A 9,247-nucleotide genomic window follows, 5' to 3' on the forward strand; every position below is an offset into this window, starting at 1 on the left:
GAACGCCATCACCTGTCCAAGTCATTCGCCATCCTGACTTGGAAATATATTGCCGTTCCTTCACTGTCGTTGGGTCAAAATCCTGGAACTCCCTCCTGTGGGTGTACCTACATCACATGGACTGCAGCGGTTCAAAAAGGCAGCTCACCACCACCTTCTCAAGGGCAACTAGGGTTGAGCAATAAATGCTGGCCCAGCCAGCGAAGCCCACATCCCATGAATGAATTTTTTAAAAAATCAAACAATTGAATATGTGTTCCCTTACTGAAAGGTGGAAATAGCTCTGTCCAGGCTTCGTTAGAAAACTCTTGGAATCCTACCTTCTGTTGCCAATATCTGTTGCCACAAACCACACAAAAGTAAATGTGTGATGGAATTAAGGAGAAAAGACACCATTCCACAAATAAGATATAGAATGAATAGACTATGAGACAGCCCAATCCCCTACTTTTTAAAACTCGTAAATAGCATGTAAATATTGAGAATTTAATGAATGCAACCTCACAACATATGAACTATGGTATTCAATAAAAAATACAGAACGCAGTAGACCTTTCTATTCTGTAAATGAAGGAGACCTGCATTTTGCAACATATTGTAATTATTTGTATGCTGAAATGATTATAATTGTGCAATCCTTTTTTATGTTATACTTTAATTTTATTTTTATTTAATTGAATGACTATAACTATGTAACGAATTATGATTACTTGTTGTATTTGTATCATCATCACATTTTGGCACCAGCCACCATGATGATTTTTCAAAAAAATAATTATCTATCTAACCTATCTTTTCCATCTGTTCTATCTCTTCTATCTTTTCTACCTCATCCATCTCTTCTACCTCATCCATCTCCTCTACCTCATCCATTTCTTCTATCTCTACTATCTCTTCTATCTTATCTATCCAATGCAGCACTCCCTCAGTACTGCATTAGAGTATCATCCCAGATTTTGTGTTCATGTCTCTGGACTGTGACTCTGAATCCAGAACCTTCTGACTCTATGGCAAGATTATTACCACTAAGTCACGACTGACACCTATTTCAGTTACTTCATTCACAAATCAACTATTGTGCACATTGCCTATTTAGCTGTGATGCCATAGAAAGGGAGGAAATTTTTACAGCTATAAAGACAATAACAACAACATGGTTTCATATGACCACTTTAACATAGAGGAAACATCCAAGCCACTTCGCAGAAGGGCGGAATTTTCCCAGATTTGCATGAAGTGCGGTAGCGGGCAGGAAAAATGGCGTCCTACCCGTCAGCGACGATGGCGGGTTTTCACGCCGTGTGGTCCCAAACCTGCCTCGTTATGCATTCCGGGAAACACGCTGTTTCTATGGCGGGCGGGCTGTCATTCACCCTCCCGCCATCACCCCACCGTTGCATCACGCCGACCACCATGTTCAAAAGGCAGCCGCCAGCACAGCGCTCATCGCTACCAACTCACCACCGCTGCCCGGGAGACATGGCCAGCAAAGGGAAAAAGGCTGTAGCCCCCTCAACTTCAATGACTGTCCCTCGAGTGATTGCTGGGTGCCGTGGAGGCCCACTGGGATGTCCTGTACCCCTGCCCTGGCCGCAGGATGGGCAGCAACGTCACCAACCCAGCTCAGGAGGCGGTGGCAGTGATGGTCAGTTCAAATGCCCTTCAGAAGAGGACAGCCACCCAGTGCTGCAAGAGGATAAAGAGGGTAAGTCACTTTTCATCACTCCCAACTCACACACTCACAAACCCATCACACATCCACAGGACCTTCATTCACTGCCAGATCAAGGGACATAACCATTCACTCTTTCACACACACCTGCATTGTCCTCAGCCCATCCAGGGGACCACTCACCACCCACACAGGCCAGACACATGTATCATCTGGCCAGGCAAGCGTCCTGATAGACTCTCCCCTCTCTATCCATGCAGGACAAACTGGCACAAAACAGGAGGGAAAGGTCGTAGGCTGGTGGAGGAATGCCGGAGGTCAAGGTCCTTACAGAATTTGAGATCAGAGCCATTCAGCTGGCCGGTGATGATCAGGACCGGTCCTGTGCTGATGGTGAGTTCGGTGCTGTTCTACCAAGTGAGGATCCAGCAGTGCAACATTCATCAGACAACCGTGCTGTGAATAATGTGTTCTGTACTACAGGCTACTGCCTTGCACTAATTATCTCCCCTTCCTCCCGCAGGCCCATCACTCCAAGAGCCAATGGAGTCCATGACCCAGGGCCTCCAAGCCAGTTTGGAAGGGACACCCAAAGGGGAACCGGAATGCACCCCCTACAAATTTCATCACAGCGCTCACCCACACCCTCCACCAGCGCAGAGACACGCACCTCGGTGGGACCTAGCTCTAGAATAGGCATGGGATCACATACTGGTGAGCACAGTGCATGGTCTGATCCACAGCAGGCAGCGGCAAGGACTTCCCAGGTCCCCAGCATTCGGAGGGCTGCTGGAGGCCAGGAACCTGTTGAGTTTGAGTCAGATGATGAGCCTCTGGACTTGGTCGTGTCACAGTTGCTGGAGCTGCAAAGGCAAACTAGGGAACATCAGGAAGGGATGTCTGCTGTACTCCTCAGATTGCAAGGCACGGTGGAGGAGTCCATCCATCTTCAGGCTGAGGTGATAGCACCAGCATTGCAATGCACCAAGGTCAACACTGGCAGGATGGCGGCCGCCAGAGAAACCTTGGTCTAGGACGTTGTTCTTGCACTGCTACGCAAGCTTAATTCCATCACTAATGCCATAGCTGCCTCCAAAAGCGTGTACGCGAGAGGGGTGCCGGGCAGCTTTCTCCATAGAAACATAGGGCAGCATTTTCCCCCCATCGTGGGGGGGAAGTGCAGGAGCGGAGGCGAGCGGGTGCGCTTCTGATTGGTGCCCCCGATTGGGGGTGCGTGGCCATTTTATGTGGACAGGCCAATTAAGGCACTCCCAGTGTGACGTGCGCCAGGAAACGCTACGCGCTTCCTGTGCAAGCGGGGGGGATTCCCTCAGCCGGGAGTGCATACTTTCGCGCATGTGCGTGAAAGAGCGCACAGATCACCCTGAGTCAAAGTGCTGCCTCAGGGAGATTGGCACTGTCACATGAGCCGGGACATGTCCATAACTTTTATTGTAAAATATTCAGTATTTTTTAAATCACTCCCGAAACCTCATCCCGCCCATGGATGAGGTTTCCTGTTTTTTCACAAGCCCACCTGGGCTCCCAGCCTGCCCGCCAACCTTAAGGTTGGACAGGCAGGTCCATTAATGAGTTCAATTGGTTTTTTAATGGCCTTAATAGGCCCTTGACAGGTTGGCGGGCCCGCATCTGAGTCGGGTGCGTGCCCGTCGAATTGACAATCTAAATGACGCTGGGTGATGTCGGGATGCACGCCTGATGTCACCCCGCGTCATTTTACGCGCCAGCGAGCAGGCCCCACCCCCCACTCACCAACTGGAAGATGCTGGCCATAAAAACATAGAAAATAGGAGCAGGAGTAGGCCATTCGGCCCTTTGAGTCTGCTCCGCCATTCATTATGATCATGGCTGATCATCCAACTCAATAGCCTGCTCCCACTTTCTCCCCATACCCTTTGACTCCTTTTGCCCCAAGAGCTATATCTTACTCCTTCTTGAAAACATACAATGTTTTGGCCTCAACTACTTTCTGTGGTAGCAAATTCCACAGGCTCACCACCTTCTGGGTGAAGAAATTTCTCCTCATCTCAGTCCTAAATGGTCTACCCCATATCCTCAGACTGTGACCCCTGGTTCTGGATTCCCCCACCATCTGGAACATCCTTCCTGAATCCAAGCTGTCTAGTCCTGTTGGAATTTTATAGGTTTCTATGAGATCCCCCCTCATTCCCCTGAATTCCAGTGAATATAATCTTAACAGACTCAGTCTCTCCTCATATGTCAGTCCCACCATCCCAGGAATCAGTCTGGCAAACCTTCACTGCACTCCCTCTATAGCAAGAACATCCTTCCTCAGATAAGGAGACCAAAAAAACTGCACACAATATTCCAGCTGTGGTCTCACCAAGGCTCTGTATAATTGCAGCAAGACATCCCTGCTCCTGTACTCGAATCCTCCCGCTATGAAGGCCAACATACCATTTGCCTTCTTTACCGCTTGCTGCACCTGCATGCTTACCTTCCGCGACCGGTGTACAAGGACACCCAGGTCTCGTTGCACATTTCCCTCTCTCAATTTATAGCCATTCAGATAATCTGCCTTCCTGTTTTTGCTACCAAAGTGGATAACCTCACATTTATCCACATTATACTGCATCTGCCATGCATTTGCCCACTCACTCAGCTTGTCCAAATCACATTGAAGCATCTCTGCATCTTCCCCACAGCTCACCCTCCCACCCAGCTTTGTGCCATCTGCAACTTTGGAGATATTACATTTAGTTCCCTCATCTAAATCATTAATATATATTGTGAATAGCTGGGGTCCCAGCACTGATCCCTGTGGTACCCCACTAGTCACTGCCTGCCATTTGGAAAAAGACCCATTTGTTTCCTGTCTGCCAACCAGTTTTCTATCCACCTCAATACACTACCCCCAATCCCATGCGCTTTAATTTTACACACCAGTCTCTTATGTGGGACTTTGTCGAAAGCCTTCTGAAAGTCCAAATAAACCACATCCACTGGCTCCCCCTCATCAACTCTACTAATTACATCCTCAAAAAATCCCAGTAGATTTGTCAAGCAGGAGTTCCCTTTCGTAAATCCATGCTGACTCTGTCCGATTCTGCCACTGTTTTCCAAGTGCTCAGCTACTAAATCTTTTATAATGGACTTTAGGATTTTCCCCACTACTGACGTCAGGCTGACTGGTCTATAATTCCCTGTTTTCTCTCTCCCTCCCTTTTTAAATAGTGGGGTTACATTAACTACCCTCCAATCAGTAGGAACTGTTCCAGAGTCTATAGAATCTCGGAAGATGACCACCAATGCATCCACTATTTCTAGGGCCACTTCTTTAAGTACTCTGGGATGTAGATTATCAGGCCCTGGGGATTTATCGGCCTTCAATCCCATCAATTTCCCCAACACCATTTCCCTACTAATACTGATTTCTTTCAGTTCCTCCCTCTCACTAAACCCTGTGTTCCCCAACATTTCTGGTATGTTATTAGTGTCCTCCTTTGTGAAGCCAATTAAATTTCTTTGTTCCCCATTTTAAATTCCCCTGTTTCTGACTGTAAGGGACCTACATTTGCCTGCACCAATCTTTTCCTCTTCACATACCTATAGAAACTTTTACAGTCAGTTTTTATGTTCCCCGCAAGCTTACTCTTGTACTCTATTTTCCCCTTCTTAATCAATCCCTTGGTCCTCCTTTGCTGAATTCAAAACTGCTCCCAATTCTCAGGTCTGTTGTTTTTTCTGGCCAATTTGTATGCCTCTTCCTTGGATCTAATACTAACTCTAATTTCCCTTGTAAGCCATGGTTTGGCCACCTTTCCTGTTTTACTTTTGTGCCAGACATGAATAAACAATTGTTGCAGTTCACCCATGCGCTCTTTGAATGTTTGCCATTGCCTCTCCACTGTAATCCCTTTAAGTAACATTTCCCAATCCATCATAGCCAACTCGCACCTCATACCATTGTAGTTTCCTTTATTAAGATTCAGGACCCTAGTCTCAGAATCAGCTACATCACTCTCCATTTTGATGAAGAATTCTATCATCATATGGTCACTCATCCCCAAGGGGCCTCGCACAGCTAGATTGCCAATTATTCCTTTCTCATTCCACAATACCCAGTCTAGGATGGCCTGTCCTCTAGTTGGCTCCTCAATGTATTGGTCCAGAAAACCATCCCGTATACACACCAGCAATTCCTCCTCTACGGTATTGTTACTCCAGCTATCCCTTCCCCTTGTGGAGTCAGCCAGGGGCCCTTGGGCACCCAAAGGGAGGAGGATCAGTATGTGCACACCGCAGGGTCATCCACCCAGGTGACACCAGGAGTGTGTGGCCCACCTGAATCCCCTCTTCCTGTGACCTCCGCAGCTCCAGCTTCACAGGCCGAGGAGGGTGTCACTGCCACACAGCAGGGCCCGAAAGCAGGCCGGGGCCCTCCAAGTCTTGGCCCTTCAGAGGACACCCGCCAAGGTCATCACAGACAGGGCATTGCAGTCAGCAGGCTGCCTCCATCTCCGCTGTGGATGTCCAGGGAGCACCAAGATGTAGCGGCAGGGTTAAGGCTGTTAAGGAAAAGTAGTTGCATAGCCTGGATACGGGTGTTGATCACTTGTACATACTGTTCACAATTGTCAATAAACTCCTAAGAATGTCTCCCTGCCTATGGCTCCTTGTTCTGATGAGCAGTGTTCTTGTCTTTCAGATGTGAAACTTTTCTGCACCAGGTAAAAGGCAGGTGTCTCAGTCCAGAGCCTTTTCCCTGTGCTCTGTGCAGCCTTCAGACCAAAGTGATGGTCCAGCCTCACACTCCCTGGAAACATTACTGATGTCTGCTCCTCGGCGGTGCTGGTCATTGCTGCCAGAATGTAGTGGGCAGGCACCATAGACTTCTCTCATACTCTGTGTGCTCTCAGGACATTTAAGGTGGGGCTGGCCCCCATTGCACCAACGCCTGCGACCAGTGATGCTGTGCACCAGCTCCTGAAGGGCTCAGGTGGTGAAGGCGGGCACAGCATCAGATGCGTCTAAAGTTTCATGACTGCGTCTCTGTGAGGTGGCCCTGATCATGGACCGCAAGTGAGCTGCCCTCGGCCAGACAGGAGTCAGACATTCACAGAGGCTATGTGAAGATTCATGGAGTGCCCTCACTGCATGTTATCATTATCTTCCTGCGATTGAGAGACTATTAGAGTCTCCACTGCGTCCCCATGACAGGACCATTCTCACAGAGGCTTTTGGCACTGCCATAAGCCAGACTGAAGTCAAATGTTCACAACTGCGATGTGAGGATCTATGGGGATGTCTCATTACATGTCACCATCATCCTCCACAAATGTGGCAGCTATGAGAGCCTCCGAAGCAAGCCTGCCTTGTCTAGCTAGTGCAAGAGCCTCATCCCCGTCATCGTCACCACCGAGGACCTCCTCACCCTCATTGCCACTGCATTCTCCTCATCCAGATCTCCAGCTCCTCCATATCCTCCTCGGCCAGCTCGTCTCCTCTTTGGAGCATCATAAGAACATAAATGGGTGCAGGAGTAGGCCATTTGGTCCCTCAAGCCTGCCCCGCCATTCAATAAGATCATGGCTGATTTGCCCCCCAGCCTCACCTCGTCTTTCATGCCAGCTCCTCAGAGCCCTCAACTCCCCGATATTTCAAAAATCTACCCACCTCCTCTTTTAATGCTTTCAGTGATCTAGCCTCCACAACTCTCTGAGGTAGAGAATTATTCTGTAACAATGTCCCCTAGTTCGAGGTTTCCCCCATTAATGGAAACATCTTCTCAACGTCTACCCTGTCAAGCCCCCTCAGAATCTTGTACATTTCAATAAGGTCACCCCTCATTTTTCTAAACTCTAATGAATAAAGGCCTACCCTGTTCAGCTGTTCTTGATAAGTCAACCCCTTCATCCCAGGAATCAGCCTCATGTATCTCTTTTGAACTGACTCCAATGCCAGTATATCCTTTCTTAACTAAGGGGACCAAAACTGTAAACAGTACTCCAGGTGCGGCCTCACCAACACCCTGTACAATTATTAAAAGACTTCCCTATTTTTCAACTCCAATCCCCTAGCAATACAGGCCAAAATCCCATTTGCCTTTTTAATTACTTGCTGCATCTGCATGCTGACTTTTTGTGTTTCATACTCAAGAACACACAAATCCCTCTGTGCTTCACTTTTTTGGATTCTCTGTCCATTTGAATAATAGTCTGCCTTTTGATTTTTTCCTACCAAAGTGCATGACCTCACACTTCCCTCATCAAACTCCATCTGCCAAGTTTTTGCCCACCCACTCAACCTGTCTATATTCCCTTGCAGATTCCTTATGTCCTCATCACAACATGCCCTCCCGCCTATTTTTGTATCGTCAGCAAATTTGGATACATTACATTCTGCCCCCTCCTCCAAGTCAAAAATATGGATAGTAAATAATTGAGGCCCTAGGACTGATCCTTGTGGCACTCCATTAGTTACGTCTTTCCAACCTGACAAAGACCCATTAATCCTGACTCTCTGTCTTCTGTGTGTTAACCAATCCTCAATTCATGCTAATATATTACCCCCAATACCATGAGCTCTTATCTTGTGCAATAACCTTTTATGTGGCACCTTATCGAATGCCTTCTGGAAATCCAAATACACTACATCCACCAATTCCTCTTTATCAACTCTGCTTGTTATATCCTCAAAGAGCTCTAGCAAATTTGTCAAACATAATTTGCCTTTCACAAAACCATGCTGACTCTGTTTGATTGTGTTAAGCTTTTCTAAATGCTATTCTGCTATTTCTTCCTTAATAATGGACTCTAGCATTTTCTCAATGACAGATTTAGGCTAACTGACCTATAGTTTCCTGCTTTTTGTCTCCCTCCCTTCTTGAACAGGTTTTCCAATCCGCTGGGGCCCTCCCAGGATCCAGTAAGCTCTAGAATATTTCGACCAATGCCTCCACTATCTCTGCAGCCACATCCTTTAAAACCCTTGGATGCAGACCATCAGGTCCTGGCGACTTATCTGTCTTTAGTCCCATTAGTTTCTCAAATACTTTATCCCTCATGATAGAGACTGTTACAAGTTCGTTCCTCCCATTAGCTCCTTGCTTATCTGATATCTTTGGGATGTTTATAGTGTCCTCCACCATGAAGACCGATGCAAAATATTGATTTAAATTATCTGCCATTTCTCTGTTGTTCTTTATTAATTCTCCAGTCGCACCAACCAAGAGTCCCATGCTCACTTTAGCTACTCTCTTTCTTTTTATATGCCCATAGAAACTCTTGCTGTTTGTTTTTATGTTTCATGTCAATTTACTTTCATAATCACTTTTCTCTCTCTATATTAGCTTTTTAGTCATCCGCTGCTGGTTCCTAAAAAATTCCTAATCCTCTGGCCTACCACTAGTTTTCGCCACTATGTATGCTTTAATTTTTGATTGGATACTCTCTTTGACCACCTTTGTTAATCACAGGTGGTTCATCCTTCTCATCAAGTCCTTCTTTTTGACCAGGATAATTTTTTGCTGAGCATTATGAAATATCTCCTTAAATGTCTGCCACTGACATCCACTCATCCACTGACCTTCCC

This window comes from Cetorhinus maximus, chromosome 3 (genome assembly GCF_964194155.1).
Source record: "Cetorhinus maximus chromosome 3, sCetMax3.hap1.1, whole genome shotgun sequence".
In the NCBI taxonomy this organism is placed as follows: Eukaryota; Metazoa; Chordata; class Chondrichthyes; order Lamniformes; family Cetorhinidae; genus Cetorhinus; species Cetorhinus maximus.